Raw genomic sequence first — 15,665 nt, 5'->3', positions numbered from 1 at the left:
TGAGCTAAGTGTTATGGGGTATTCAGAGATGAAAAGGGCTTAATTGCGTTCTTTAAGACCTGTAGTGCCAGGCAGGCAAACAGGCACAAAAGCTAAAGGAGTAGTTCTCTTGACTCTTTTTTTCCTTTTAGGGTGTGAGTTTAACAACTGGGCCAAATGATGATTCTGGAAAAACCATTCTCTCTCAACCTGAGTGCTACCTAGAACTGATGAGTAAGGAGTAAACAGAAGGCTGACTTCCTCTCTGTTAAAATGGCCAAGTGATACCAGGGAAGAGAGAGAAATCAGAGATGAGTAATTCCTGTTAAGTCAGAGGAAACAGTTCCAATTACTTGGAGAAGTTTAAGTACTTTGTACATGTATTTGTGTCTGTTAGATATTGAGTATGCTAAATCAAGTTAAGCCTAAAGCTGACTACTTGCATATTTTAAGTTTGGCCTATAGATTTCCCTGTATATACTGAAGTACAAACTAAATAGAGGTGTATACAGATGTAACCTACACTTGTGCCAATAACTGAGTTTTGGCCAATCAAAAGGGGCTAACTGTTCAAACCATGTTGAAATAAGGTAAATGCTGAGCTGTAACCAGTCTGGCTGTTTCTGTACCTCACCTCCATTTTCTATATGCCACTTTTCTTTTTCTGTCCATAAATCTACCATGTGGCTGCACTAGAGTCTCTGAGCCTACTCTGGCTCAGGAGACTGCCCGATTTACGGATTATTCTTTGCTCAATTAAACTCTGTTAAATTGAATTTGCCTATAAACAACTAGGATCATTTTTATCTGAGAATTATTCTTGCAGAAATCCTGCATCATTTGCAAATTAAAATCACAATAAGATACCATCTCACACAAGTCCGAATGACTATTGTTAAAAAGTCAAGAAATAACAGATGTTGGGGATGTTGTAGGGGAAAAGGGATGCTTATACACTGTTGGTGGGAATGCAAACTAATTCAGCCCTTGTGGAAAGCAGTTTGGAGACTTCTTGAAGAAATGAAAATAGAACTACCATTTGACCCAGCAATCCCCTTACTGGGGATATACCCAAAGGAAAATAAATCATTCTAATGAAAGACACCTGCATTTGTATGTGTGTTGCAGCACTATTCAGAATAGCAAAATCATGAGCTCAACCCAAGTGTCCACCAGTGGTGGATTGGATAAAGAAAATGTTGTATATACACACCATGCAATACTACACAGCCATAAAAAAAGAATTAAATTATGTCTTTTGCAGCAAACTTCGTTGCAACTGGAGGTCATTATTCTAAGCGAATTAATGCAGTAACAGAAAGCCAAATACTGCATGTTCGCACTTGTAAGTGGGAGCTAAACATTGGGTACGTATGGACACAAAGATGGGAACAATAAACACTGGGGACTCCAAAAAGGGAAGGGTAGAGGAGGACAACGGTTGAAAAGTTACCTATTGGGTACTATGTTCACTACTTGAGTGACAAGATCATCAGAAGCCCAAACCTCAGCATCATGCACTACACCTGTGTAACAAACCTGCACATGCACACCCAGAATCCTTATTGAAGAAAGAAATCTTGCATTTTATCATTATCATTGATGAAGTTCAGAAAATGCTACTCCAAAATATGACTTTAGAAGAACAGAATATGCCGCCTGAAAATATGCCTCTTAAGCCTAAGGATTATTTTGAGTTGATTATTACGGGAAACAAGAGACACAGGAGAAACTCTAAAAATAGAGTAGAAGTTACCATTTGTAAAAAAGTTACATCTTTTAAAAAATGTTCCTTTGTATGAGTATCTCCACTTTGTACCAGGAAGAGGATGACTCTAAATCACTAGAAAGTATTATTAATAGAGAAGTATTGACTGAAACCTGCATAGTAAACCTCTCTCTGTTTCAGTGGATGATGGCATTTAGTCTACCTTCTTAGATGTATATTCTTGATATTTACTCATTTTGCTTTGGGTGGCTCCCATGTATACATGATGTATACATGTTAATAAACTTCTGCTTGTTTTTCTCTTGTTTATCTTTTGTTACACGGATCCATCCCAATTGAAAGAGGAAAAATTATTTTTCCTCTCACATTATTATTGTCATTATTTCCTCCTCCTCCTTCTTCGTCATCACCATATTCTATCATCAATTCCTAGACCACTTACTATGAAAATAGAACCTTGTTGCTTCAATTCTGATGTTAAAAAGGCAATAGGATTTTATATTATAGAAGAGGCAAGCTCCTAAATGGGGAGTTATTTCAGAAAAGTTAGCTTTTGTTTGTTTGCATCCAATCAAAACAACTGATTCGTTCAGTCAATTCGGTAAAAATTCTCCTTTTATACACCTTTCTTAACTGAATTGTCCAGTTGTTTGTGAGGCAGCCAGAATTACCCTGTAACTTGATGGGTATAACTGACTGATGACCTGATCTGCTGCTATTGCTCCAAGGAGGGTAAAAACAACCTGAAAATGTTGTACAGGTGCACCCATGCCCAGTTAGTTTTGTATAATTATACTTAATATTTGGATAAACTGTCTTTTTATGGTTATGGAAAGAGAGGCAAGTAAACATTTTCTTGGCTGGGGTTCCTTTTTGGCATCTACTAATGTTGGCATATGGTTTTATTTTTATTTCCAAACATGATCATCATCATTAATAGGCATAGTCTGCATATCTCTGGTGGGAATGTTGTTTGTTACTGAATTGCAGACCAGTATTTTGAAAGCTGAGAGATAAACACAATTGCTTCATTCCATAAATCTTACCAACTGAATCATCAGTTTGAGGTTCCTTATTGAAATAAGGAAAACATATTTAATCATGCAAATATTTGGAAACTCCAAGCCTATCTCTATTTGGAATTTGGGAGATAATTAAAATGGACAAGTTATGATTGATTAGTGCATGAAGAATGGACTAGTTAAAAGGCAGTTGGTTCTCTTTCTATTCTTATATCAACACTCCATCAATAGGAATTAAGAAAACAGCATAACTAGGCTCCAGCTCCTCACTGAGGGCAATTAATCAGGACAGAAGAGTGGGGAGGTAAACTGGAATGCTGCCAAATAAATCAACCTGTTTTTGTTCCTACATTTATCTTTGTTAATTCTCATAGGCCATCTTAAGAGTCTGATCTTTGATTCATGTAATAGGTAATAAATTTTAGAAAAAAATTCCTAGGTATTTTGAATTATTAAATTACATGTTATATTTTCATATTAATATTTCTTGGAAACAAACTTATAAGAAGAGGTACATTTCTACTTTCAATTTAAATATGAGAAATATTTGTTTTATTTCAGTTTATAAGGTAAGGGGAAACTATTTTTATTCTTAAAATGCTGTAACAGAACATTAAATCTCTTTAAAACCTTTTGAGGAACGGGCAGGGTTTTAATAAATAAATGTTAATAATATAAAATGCCATATTGGGTAGGAAATAAAAGCATAAAGTCAATTCAAATGTCAATATTTTCTGACAACCTGTTTACTGTTTACCTGATATGAATCTTCAAAAAGGTCTTTGTTCTACTTTGCATGGCTCCAGTTCAATTTCAATTTATTTTAAAAATTAGTTTAGAAGGGCAAGCCCCAGGCACACAGATAATGCCGGTGATGCTGTCATTTGGCAATCCAGTTCTAACCACCAGATTTGTTTCTTTTTTTTTTTTTTTTCTGTTTCCGATTCTAAATCATTGAGACTCTAGTTTCTTCCTACTATATTACCACGAGGTAATTTTATAAGCAAACCTTTAATCAGCATGGTTGATACTTGAGAGAAACAGGTTGACAATAAGTTCTCCTGGAGTCATTTGAAAAAGTTGGCATTTGAGTGCTCAGAAATATGATCGGTGCATGTCCATATTAGGACATGGATTTTTACCCTTTAAGAGTGAAATATTTTAATGTTGGGATGTTTCATAGTTCCTTTGGAAAATTAGGTATTATATTGCCATACTTTTATGTAAGGAAAATCTTTCCAAAGAACTCTGAGAATTAAATGGCTAAATTGACAACTTGTTTGAGATTTAAAAGATGATTCCAGAATTTTTGATTGTTCAATTTTCTTTTATGTCAGAATTTTGATCTCCAAATGCAAGAAGGGTTGTGCTTGCTTCACAATTAATGACCTAATTTTGCAGCACTGCATGATGCTCCCCAACATTGATCTGACTCGGAGGCAAGTCTGTTCAACATGATGTCAGCAAGAATTATTTTGACAGCTGCCAGAGCAGTAACACAGACTCAAAAAGTTTTCATTTTAGTATGTGGTGTTCAGAATATTGGTGTGATGTATACATGCCAATGGACAATCAGACAGTAGCATAACGTTCAAGAGAAGAACTCACAAGGAAAAGTGATCACAACAATTAAACAAAGCATCAGTTTTCTCAGTGAACATTAGGAGATAAACCCAAGCACACAAAAATATCCCCTCTAATTTCAAATGGAAATAACAGAATCAAAGGCGTATTCTTCCTCTTGATGGTCTCTGGTATTGCATTACAGCCAGAATAGTGATTCTAAACCACATGAAATGCCTTCCCTGATCCATGGAGTGTTGGCTGTTGACAGGTCCTACTTAGAGGAGAATGCCTCTGTGGATGGGCTACAGTTTTCATTCTCAGGATTGATGGTCTAGCATCAGATTCCATGATAAACTTGCTTGAAGCATGGTCTTGTGTTTTCTAACAGCGTTATTAGATAAACATTCGGTATCTGCATTTCAGAGTGGTAACACAAGGATAAATCAAATAGCAAATTAAATTTAGGCATGCCATCTGCTGCCTTTATTTTATGAATTCCAGCCCATAGGACATTGACTGGGCATGAATGTCTAAGCCATTGTCTTTTATGGTCAGACTTACTACAAACAGTGGACAAATGTTCATCCAAGCTGTTGGTCTTCTTGGAAAGAGTAAAATTCAGCAAAAGTGAATTTTTTTTTTTTAGTTGTTGTAAGTTTTTTGTTTTAATAAAAATAAACCACAACAGAAGAAAAAACAGCATGTCCTCGTTTCTCCGAGTGCAACATCTCAGCAGGCTTTAGGAACTCATCTGCAAGGGGTAAATTGTTTAATGCGTAATTGTAAGCAGAACTGTAAAAAGCCATATTAGGCTTCCATGATTTTATTCTCTTCTTCTGGTAAAAGATCATTACTTCTCCCTGGGCCCCTAATGGTTAAACCTCTTACTACTTTTCTAAGAAAGTTCTTGATTTCTTCTGATGGTAACTCTTATGCCATGTCTTTACTCCCCAGTGGTTTCTTTAAGAATTTATATTTTCCTAGTACTTCTGAGGAAATTTCCCTTTATTTCTTTTATGTAATTTTTATTTGTAAATTAGAAATAACTTTACAAATAAAAATTAAATATATTAGTGGTGTATTACTTGTTTTGATATAGTATGTACATTGTGGAATGGCTAAGATATTTAACACAGGCATTACCTCACATACTAGTCTCTTTTTTTGGTGATGAAAACATTAAAAATGTACTCTCAACAATTTTCAAATATTCAATATATTGTTATTAACTGTTATCATTATGATGTACAACAGGTCTCTCAAACTTATTTTTTTCTGTCTAACTGAAATTTTGTGTCCTTTGACAAGTATTTTTCTTACCAAATCAGTATAAACAGAATAAGACATTTTCTTATTCTTTTTGACACCTACATTTTAAAAACTCTTCATTTCTTGGAAGGGCAATAGGTATATCTTCCTTGAGGTATACTTTCCTTGAGTAGTCTAATGTAAAGTATGAATTTACAGACATAAAATTATGTTTTGGTGCTCTTGTTTGGAGGCGGTTTTATCTTTTAATATTGATGCCAACCTGGTTTTTTAACATCATTTGCTCAGACACAGTGGTTACCAGGGACTAGTAGTGCTGCATTTCAAGGACTTTTGCAGGTTTTTTAGCTAACACCATAAAACAAGTTCTCTATTTCTGAGGCTAATAAAAGTCTTAATGATATGTGCATCCAACAGATGGGACAGAGGGCTATTTTGGCAGTGGGCAGTTGAAATCAGCCCTCAGTTGTTTGTATAAGGCACTCACTAAAGTCAATAAAAGGTAATTTTCACACACAATTTAGTTCAGAGTGTAAAATGTTGGGAAGTGTAGCTGGTGTAAGTCCAATGGGCATAAGGGTAGCAGTTGGTAAAAGTTGTGTTTGATGGCAAATTTTAACTGACAGAGTGAAAGGTTGATCAAGAGAAATATGGACCAAGTCATAAATTGTCGGCCATGGCAGGGTTTCAGAGGCAGTGCGAAGAACACAGCTGAAGCAATTACCCCCAACATCTCTCACACAAGGATTAAAAAAAAAATCTCTCTCGCTCTCTTTGTGTTCCCAGTCTTCTTCCTTCTCCACTTGCTCACTCCTGCATTATACCCTTTTTTGAAACCATTTGTTTGCTCATCTTTCCTCTTAGCATTTTTTTTCTAATAAATATTCACAAAAATCAATACTCAGTGTAGGAGCATCATAAAGGATACCAGGAGGATCCAGAATATTGTCCATTCTGGCCACACAGGGTCAAGTGTGTAGCTCAGATCCCTGATATGAAAGAGGAACTTCATACATTCTTCCTGGTTACAGTGAGGGATATTATGTTTGATGAAGAAAAGGTTTTAGTGAGGCTGAGAAACCACTCTGGAGACAGATGGATAGTAACTCTTAGTGACTTTACTCTTTTATGCATTTATGAAATGAATTATGCATATCAATAGCTTACATGTATTTTGGAAATTAAACAAAATATAAGTCAGGCCAGGCGTGGTGGCTCACGCCTGTAATCCCAGCACTTTGGAAGGCCGAGGTGGGTGGATCACCTGAGGTGAGGAGTTTGAGACCAGCCTGGCCAACATGGTGAAACCCTGTCTCTACTAAAAATACAAAAATTAGACAGGCATGGTGGTGGGCACCCAGAATCCCAGCTACTCAGGAGGCTGAGGCAGGAGAATCGCTTGAACCCGGGAGGCGGAGGTTGCAGTGAGCTGAGATTGCGCCACTGCACTCCAGCCTGGGCGACAGAGAGAGACTCTGTCTCAAAACAAACAAACAAAAAAATGATTAGACAATGTTTTCGACATTTGGTTTATCTGATACTGCTGAACTCTGCATATGCTTTAAATGTATGCATGGCAGATATGCAGAACAGGCTCATATTCTCGTTCTTTTCATTGTTAAATCTTTGAAGTTAGGTGCTGCAATTCTATTCACCAAGAATGTATGACATGAGAAATGAGATCATAATTACTGAATAAGTAATATTTTGTTAGATTACTACAGGGTTTCTTAATCTTAGCACTGTTGATATTTTGGGCTGGATCATTCTTTGTTGTTGGGGACTGCCCTGTGCATTGTAGGATATTTTGGAGCATTCTTGGACTCCGCCGGTTAGATGCCAATAGCACCACCCAATCACCTGCTCAAGTTGTATGTATTAGTTCATTTTCATGCTGATGACAAAGATATACCAGAAACTGGGAACAAAAAGAAGTTTAATTGGACTTACAGTTCCACATGGCTGGGGAGGCCTCATAATCATGGCAGGAGGTGAAAGGTACTCCTTATGTGGCAGAAGCAAGAGAAAAATGAGGAAGAAGCAAAAGCAGAAATCCCTGATAAACCCATCAGATCTCATGAGACTTATTCACTATCATGGGAATAGCCTGGGAAAGATCGGTCCCCATGATTCAGTTACCTACCCCTGGGTCCCTCCCACAACATGTGGGAATTCTGGGAGATATGATTCAAATTGAGGTTTGGGTGGGGACACAGCCAAACCCTATCATTCCACCCCTGGCCCCTCCAAATCTCATGTCCTCACATTTCAAAACCAACCATACCTTCCCAACAGTCCCCCAAAGTCTTACTTCAGCATTAACCAAAAAGTCCACAGTCCAAAGTCTCACCTGAGACAAGGCAAATTCCTTCCTATGAGCCTGTAAAATCAAAAGCAGGTTAGTTACTTCCTAGATACAATGTGGGTACAGGTATTGGGTAAATACTCCTGTTCCAAATGGGAGAAATTGGCCAAAACAAAGGGGTTACAGGGCCCATGCAAGTCTGAAATCCAGTGGGGCAGTCAAATTTTAAAGCTCCAGAATGATCTCCTTTGACTCTGTGTCTCACATCCAGGTCACACTAATGCAAGAAGTGGGTTCCTATGGTCTTGGGCAGCCCCACCCCTGTGGCTTTGCAGGGTACAGCCTCCCTCCTGGCTGTTTTCGTGGGCTGGCTTTGACTGTCTGTGGCTTTTCTAGGCTCATGGTGCAACCTGTCAGTGGATCTGCCCTTCTGGGGTCTGGAGGATGGCAGCCCTCCTCTCACAGCTCCCCTAGGCAGTGCCTCAGTAGGGACTCTGTGTAGGGGCTCCAACCCCACATTTCTCTTCAGCACTGCCCTAGCAGAGGTTCTCTATGAGGGCTCCACCCCTGCAGTAAACTTTGGCCTGGGCATCCAGGCATTTCAATACATCTTCTGAAATCTAGGCGGAGGTTCCCAAACCTCAGCTCTTGACTTCTGTGTACCCACAGGCTTAACACCACATGGAAGCTGCGAGGCTTGAGGCTTCCATCCTCTGAAGCTACAGCCCAAGCTCTATGTTGGCCCCTTTCAGCCATGACTGGAGCAGCTGGGACACAGGGCACCAAGTCCCTAGGCTGCACACAGCACAGGGACCCTGGGCCTGGCCCACAGAACCACTTTTTCCTCCTGGGCTTCTGGGCCCGTAATGGGAGGGGCTGCCCTGAAGGTCTCTGACGTGGCCTGGAGACATTTTCCCCATGGCCTTGGGGATTAACGTTAGGCTTCTTGCTACATATGCAAATTTCTACAGCTGACTTGAATTTCTCCTCAAAAATGGGTTTTTGTTTTCTACTGCATCTTCAGGCTGCAAATTTTCTGAACTTTTGTGCTTTGATTCCCTTTTAAAGTGGAATGCTTTTAACAGCACCCAAGTCACCTTTTGAATGCTTTGCTGCTTAAAAATTTCTTTCACCACATACACTAAGTCATCTCTCTCAAGTTCAAAATTCCACAAATCTCTAGGACAGGAGCAAAATGCTGCTAGTCTCTTTGGTAAAACATAAAAAGAGTCACTTTTGCTTCAGTTCCCAACAAGTTCCTCATCTTCATCTGAGACCACCTCAGCCTGAACCTTGTTGTTCATATCACTATCAGCATTTTTGTCAAAGCCATTCAACAAGTCTCTAGGAGGTTCCAAAATCTTCCACATTTTCCTGTCTTCTTCTGAGCCCTCCAAACTGTTCCAACCTCTCTGCCTGTTACCCAGTTCCAAAGTCGCTTCCACATTTTGGGGTATCTTTTCGGCAATGTCCCACCCTACTGGTACCAATTTACTATATTAGTTCATTTTCATGCTGTCGATAAAGACATACCTGAAACTAGGAACAGAAAGAGGTTTAATTGGACTTCTAGTTAAAGTCCAATTTAACTGGAAGATGGTAGCCCTCTTCTCAGAGGGGACACAGCCAAACCATATCATTGTGATGTCACTGTGATAACCAATAATGCCTTCAGACATTGCCAAATGTTCCCTCAGGGCTAAATCTTATTCTTCTTATTGAGAATCACTGGTTCACTGGTTTACTGACATGATTATCTGTTTCCAAATCAAGCTATGGCTTCCATGAACTTCAGTAGGATTGTGGACACAGATGGAGACACAAATCAGGGAGAAAGGTATATATGTAGAATGTTTAGCCTAGACATTGTCCATGGCTTTTGAATGGCTCCAGCAGCATCTGTAAGAACCTATTAAGGCATTAAATAACAGGACAATACCAGAGACAATGAGGCACTTAAATGCCAGCATGAACACATTGCTTGCTGCAATAGATTCTTCTCTGGAACTGTGCAAAGCAGAGTTTGGTGGCCTTGGAGGCAGCTATGGATTTGTGAGATGAAGTGGAATAATGGTACCCAGGGCAAAAAAAAAGCCCTGAAACATGATCTGAGGAGTTGAGGTTGAGATGTGGCAAGCTGGAAGGCAACAGCAGTTGGCCTATTAAGAGGGCAGCAATTACTGAGTAGGAGGCTTTTCTTGAATGGAGGTAACTTGATTTCTTTAAAGTTCCTTGGCACTTGTTCCTTCTGACATCTGCAGGCGCTGCCAGTCTCCCAGGAAAACAGTTCCCTGCACAGTCCAGCTGGGCCTAGAAGCTGTGACCATGGTTAATGGGACTGGATGCTTTCTTCCTGTTTCTTACCTCTCTTTGGCTCAATTCTCTCTGTTCTTTCCAGGTGAAGACATGCTGGGCAGGGGCAACTAGGTGCTATGAACTTATTTCTGTTTTCTTCCTGTTTTAGTTATATCCTCAAAGGGAAGCTGAGAAGAGGGAAACTGTTTCTTGCTGATTATTGTCTATGATCTAATTAAATGTTTTCTTGGTATACTTGACATTTTCCCATACACCTTAACACATTTTCCCATACACCTACTTTTATTAGGTAGACTTTGGACTACCTAATAAAAGCAGGAAAAATCTGGGCAAGCACTAAACATTCTTCCTTACTTATGTTTTCTTTTCTTTCACGTTTAACACACATTTCAAAGAAAATTGTTTCTTTCTCATTCTTTTTATTATTATTATTATTATACTTTAGGTTTTAGGGTACATGTGCACAATGTGCAGGTTTGTTACATATGTATCCATGTGCCATGTTGATTTCCTGCACCCATTAACTCGTCATTTAGCATTAAGTATATTTCCTGTTTGTCTTGTTTATGTCCTGAGAGCTTGGCTTTATGACTGGTAAAAATATTTTCTCTGGTCCTTGCTGGTGTTGGGGTGGGGTTGCAGGTGTCAACTTGTGTCTGGAAGCTAGTCGGGTTGGGAACATGAGAAACGAAGTGTTCTTTGTGCCAACTCTCAGGGGAGTTTGTCTTAATAATAGGTCCCAGTCCACAGGGGGCTTTCATCATCTCAACCTTCTTTGCTTTGGTTAGTGCAGGGAAAATTCCATCCCAGTAAAATGCATGCATAGTATTTCAAATTAGCAGGGCTGTGATTGGAGGCATCCCACATTCCCTGGGACACATTTTTACACAAACACTATCCTTAACCGCCTGTGGCAACAAAGATCTTTGATTTTTTTCGGCTATCTCTGAAAGTGAACTTTTAAATCACGGAGGTGGTATCTTTGCACCTCTGGAGATGGCTGGTGTATCTGTAGTTAAGCCATAAAAGGTTTATTGGTTTTGATCCTGAGTTGCTTAATAGATAATACCTTCAGTTAAGAAAGTTTGGTTTCTGATATTCATAGCCTGATAGGAGCAACTTTTTAAAGGCCACTCTGTTCTCTCCAGTTGATCCTGCTCCTCCCATAGGAATTCCTCCATGGGAAGCGCTTCTTCTCAAACCCTTGCTAACTGTAGGTTCTGCCGCCACTTTCAGGTTTCTTTCTTGTTGGCATAAATTTTGTTAAGGGTAATATGGAACTTCATTAGCTTCTTAAAAACTTAAGATCTCCCCAAGTTGGCTTCTTCCTTCTCATTTCTTCTGTTTCTCCTTTTTTCTTTTGTTGCCTTAAATCTTCCATCAGTTCCCTTACGTTGTTGATATGTCTCCTTCCAGCCTCTGCCTCTTCCGTCCCTCTGTCCTTCTTTGACGGACCTTTTCCCTCCCACTCTAGCCTCTCAGTGACTTGAGCTTTGGAATCCTGCTCTCATGGATCTCAGGATTCCCCCAAAGCATATATCTGAGACTACAAAGGTTAATTGGAAATATACTGGCACTTAAAATTTAGTCAACAGCCTCCACAGGATTGAGTTCTGATGATAGAAAAATGTGCCCCAAGGCTCCTTCTTGGAGAGAAACTTACATTCTTTTTCTGTACCTTTGAGATATAAATGTTCTACCCTGTCTTACCTGAGAACCATCCCTTTTGAAATGCAAACTTCAGGGAGATGACTCATCAGAAGGAAAAAAAGCTATTTGGAAGTTGGGCAAATAAAAAAATCTAAGTCTTTTCCAAAAATACTAGTAGAAAGGTTTGGCCATCTGAGCAGGTAACCCTGGCTTGTCCCATTTGTCAGAAACAATTTGGATTCTGCTTATTCTTTTATAAACTAGTGAGTTTTGTATTATAGTACCTGGAACATGGCTAAAGTTTTAGAATGAAAGCTATAAGATCTGCTACTTTCTACATGTCTATATATGTCTTTGTATGTATGTTAGCATATGTGGTATTTTTCTAACTCCCGATGGCATTGCCAAAATTAATACGTAAAAGAGTTCTATTTAACTGGCTTAAAGAAAAATGAGTGCTTATGTAACTTATTCCTAAAACTGCCAGAAGTATAGGAACTAACCCAAATGCTTTTCAAGTTCACATGACTTGGATAAATCTTTGGTAGATAAGACTACTTTAATATTGTTAGTTTAATAATAACAAACAAACAAAAAATCCGATGTATTTAACTTTAAGTTGTTGTTTTGGTGATGTCTGCCTAACATGCATGTGCAGTGAAAATACTTAATGGGGAAATAACTTGAAATGATGCTTAGCTTTGTCTGAGGTCCCTGAAAATTTCATGGGTAATCCAAGCACAATTGTGAAGAATAAGTGAATTAAATAGGTGTAAGTGGGGTAAGAATTTATGAATATGCTTTCAAACAATAATTATGTTTTATATCTACTTAAAAACAGTTTTGTAAATCTCTTTGGTAACTTACACCCTTAAGTTTTTCTAAGTTAAAAAATAGATACTTATTCAATATCTAGATCATTTCCAAATAAGATAAAATACTGATGCACTAATTACTAAGCATAAGTTTAAGTTGGTATACTTTTGGCATTTTGTTTTCATATAGTATAGAGAAGCTGAAGATATTTGGGTCTGTTATTAAACATGTCTTGTGTCACGTTAAAAAATTATACTATGAGGAAACACGTTTCTATAAATTAAAGTTACTTAGAGTTAAAAATTTGGATTAACATATATAATTAAAACTACTAGAAATAATAAGGGAAACAACTCTGAGTGCAAAGTATACAAGGAAAATGTGCTTTTGTTAAGGAACGTTATAAGGTATAAGGATCTGTTTTGTTAAAGGAAAAAGAAAGTATTCTGTACTAAAGTGAAAGGAATGGTTATTTTAGAATAAAAAAGGAAAATGAAGGAGAAAACTGAAAGGATATAGAAAGTTATGTAGGGGAGGAGAAGAGGGGTCAAAGAGAGAGAGACTATCTTTTGTGCTGACGCTGGCTAAAATTGAATAAATGTATTATATGGGTTTTAAAAATGAGTCTTACGATCAAGTTATTAGTGTAAAACTAGAAGCTGTTTTTCTCTCTGTTAAAAAAGCAAAATGTTCTTGGAACATTAAATCTGCTCTTGATAAGAGACACTGAAAGAGTTTTACCTTTAGAGGGCCCTGACTAGAAAACAAAGATTTTGTATCTTATCAAAATAATTTTCTGTGCTTTATGTTTTCTATTATTAGGTCTTTTATTACTTAAGACAACTGAGTCCTTTGTATTAAAAGAGCAAAGTTGTTTTTTTTTTTTTTCCTGCAACTATGTAACTTTCTGTATTTGTCTTTGAAGTCTTTTTTTTTTTTTTTTTTTTTTGAGATGGATTCTTGCTCTGTCACCTAGGCTGGAGTGCAATCTCGGCTCACTGCAAGCTCCGCCTCCTGGGTTCACGCCATTCTCCTGCCTCAGCCTCCTGAGTAGCTGGGACTGGGACTGTAGGCGCCCACCGCCACGCCCGGCTAATTTTTTGTATTTAGTAGAGACAGGGTTTCACCATGTTAGCCAGGATGGTCTCAATCTCCTGACCTCGTGATCCGCCTGCCTCAGCCTCCCAAAGTGCTGGGATTATAGGCGTGAGCCACCGTGCCCAGCCCACCTTTGAAGTCTTTTAATTCTCATTCTGGTTAATTGAATGACTATTATTTCACAGTGATCTGTGATCCTATGGATTCAAGTGATTTAAACATTTTGGCATTTTTAACAACGCCCTAAATCAAATTCTAAATTAAGTATTTTTTATCCTAGAATTAACTTCAGGATTTTTCAGATGAGCCCCTTGACTATCTCAAAAAATTTACTCTCTCTCTTTATAACAAGAGACATATTAAATTAATTAGGCTTATTTGATATGCTAAATCTGCATAGGAAGCATTGTCAAATAAGAAATGGGCTGGGTGCAGTGGCTCATGCCTATAATCCCAGAACTTGGGGAGGCCAAGGCAGGAGGATCACTTTAGGCCAGAAATTCAAGGCCAGCCTGAGCAACGTAGTAAGACCCCATCTCTACAAAAAATGAAAAATAAAAATTAGCCAGGTGTGGTGGCATGTGCCTGTAGTCCTATCTACTTGGGAGGCTGAAGTGAGAGGATCCCCTCAGGTGTTTGAGGCTGCAGTGAGCTGTGATTGAGCCACTGTACACCAGCCTGGGTGACAGGCTGTCTGTATCTCTGGAAAAATACAAAAAGAAATAAATGGTGTTTAACCTTCTTTGAATTATATGGATTTGTTATTAATATGTGTTCCAGAAATTGTATGAAATTCCTAGAAATATGATTCCTAGAAGTTTGTATAACATTATCTGACATAATCCTAGTTATCTTAAAATGCTGTCACAGAAACAAATTTTCTTGTCAATTGCATCATTATAATGAACTCTCATCAGATCTTTAACTATGGCTATTGAAAATATTGTCATTCACAGATAATTAATTGTTTTACTCTGGTACTTTCCTGGAAGTTTCTGTAAGCAACTATAATATCGAAGTGTTTCATCTTCAAGGTGATTCATGGAAAAGACTCTGACGAGTAAATATTTCTGCTAACTATAAGATCATACCATTGGACTGGGCTAGAATTTCCAGAACTCCAATAAAGGAACTGATGGGTTCGTAAAATTGCTAACCAAGATCAAACAGAACAAGAATCAATTTCATGGGACTGAATGCAGTAATGAGGGTACATTTTTCATGGCCTCTTTGTTTGAAACTTTACTGTTTTTTTAATGCTTTGTTTTTCAGATTAAGGAAATCTTTTATTTTTTTTTCTCTTAAACTGTCTATAGCTTACATTAATTTGATAAAGTATACTTTTTGTAAACAGAATTTTGTAAACATTTTTTTTTTTCTCCTTACCGGATCTCCTGAGAATTCAGAAGCTATTACAAGTATTTTTGTTTTATGGCAATAGTTATTTTAATAAGTTCAATAAGAATTTATTCACTTTATAGCAGAATGCAATTGGAAATATTCATTATATATATTGCCAAGGCTTTTGACTGGAATGTCATGCTTGAAAATGTGCATAGAATCAGATATGACCAGACAGTTTTAAGAAACTAAGGTAGGCTTTATGGAACCAATAAAGCCTCCCCTCAAAAAACCTGGCCTAGTACCTAATTAAAAGTGTTGCAAACCTTATAGGTGAGTATGGAATGTCACTTCCTGGCAGAATCAGGAACCTCAAAATATTTCAGGAACCTTAAGAAGAGAAGAATTTACTCAAATCTATAGGTATTGTGGTTGAAGTCTTCTAGCAAATCCTTGGCCTTGAATCAAAGCCTTTTAAAAGTCTAATCTGAAATTTCTTATCAAAAGTTCCAGCAAAGCAGACTTAAAAAGAGCCTATGTGATCAATCACTGTTTTTGCTGCACTTATGTAGAT

General features: G+C 37.9%; 1 protein-coding gene across 4 annotated transcripts in view; it reads right to left on the bottom strand.

Moving 5' to 3' along the window:
• The window catches only part of CPB1 (carboxypeptidase B1), a 69,267-nt gene that overhangs the window by 39,942 nt on the left and 13,660 nt on the right, over positions 1-15,665 (bottom strand). Inside the window, exons 1-3 of one of the 4 annotated variants that reach the window (XM_058426969.1) lie at positions 9,404-9,445; positions 7,916-7,945; positions 7,516-7,569 (exon numbers count right to left, since the gene is read on the bottom strand). The exons of 1 other annotated variant lie outside the window; for it this stretch is intronic. The gene's annotated coding sequence lies outside the window, so the exon portion shown is untranslated. Of the gene's footprint in view, positions 1-7,515; positions 7,570-7,876; positions 7,949-9,403; positions 9,446-15,665 lie in introns of those variants that run through there. 2 more of the 4 variants (XM_058426970.1, XM_058426971.1) reach the window with 2 other exon arrangements.

The sequence above is a fragment of the Hylobates moloch genome, unplaced genomic scaffold (assembly GCF_009828535.3).
Source record: "Hylobates moloch isolate HMO894 unplaced genomic scaffold, HMol_V3 SCAFFOLD_13, whole genome shotgun sequence".
NCBI lineage: Eukaryota > Metazoa > Chordata > Mammalia > Primates > Hylobatidae > Hylobates > Hylobates moloch.
The sequence above is the reverse complement of the archived record's forward strand: the minus strand, read 5'-3'. Positions and strand labels throughout refer to the sequence as shown.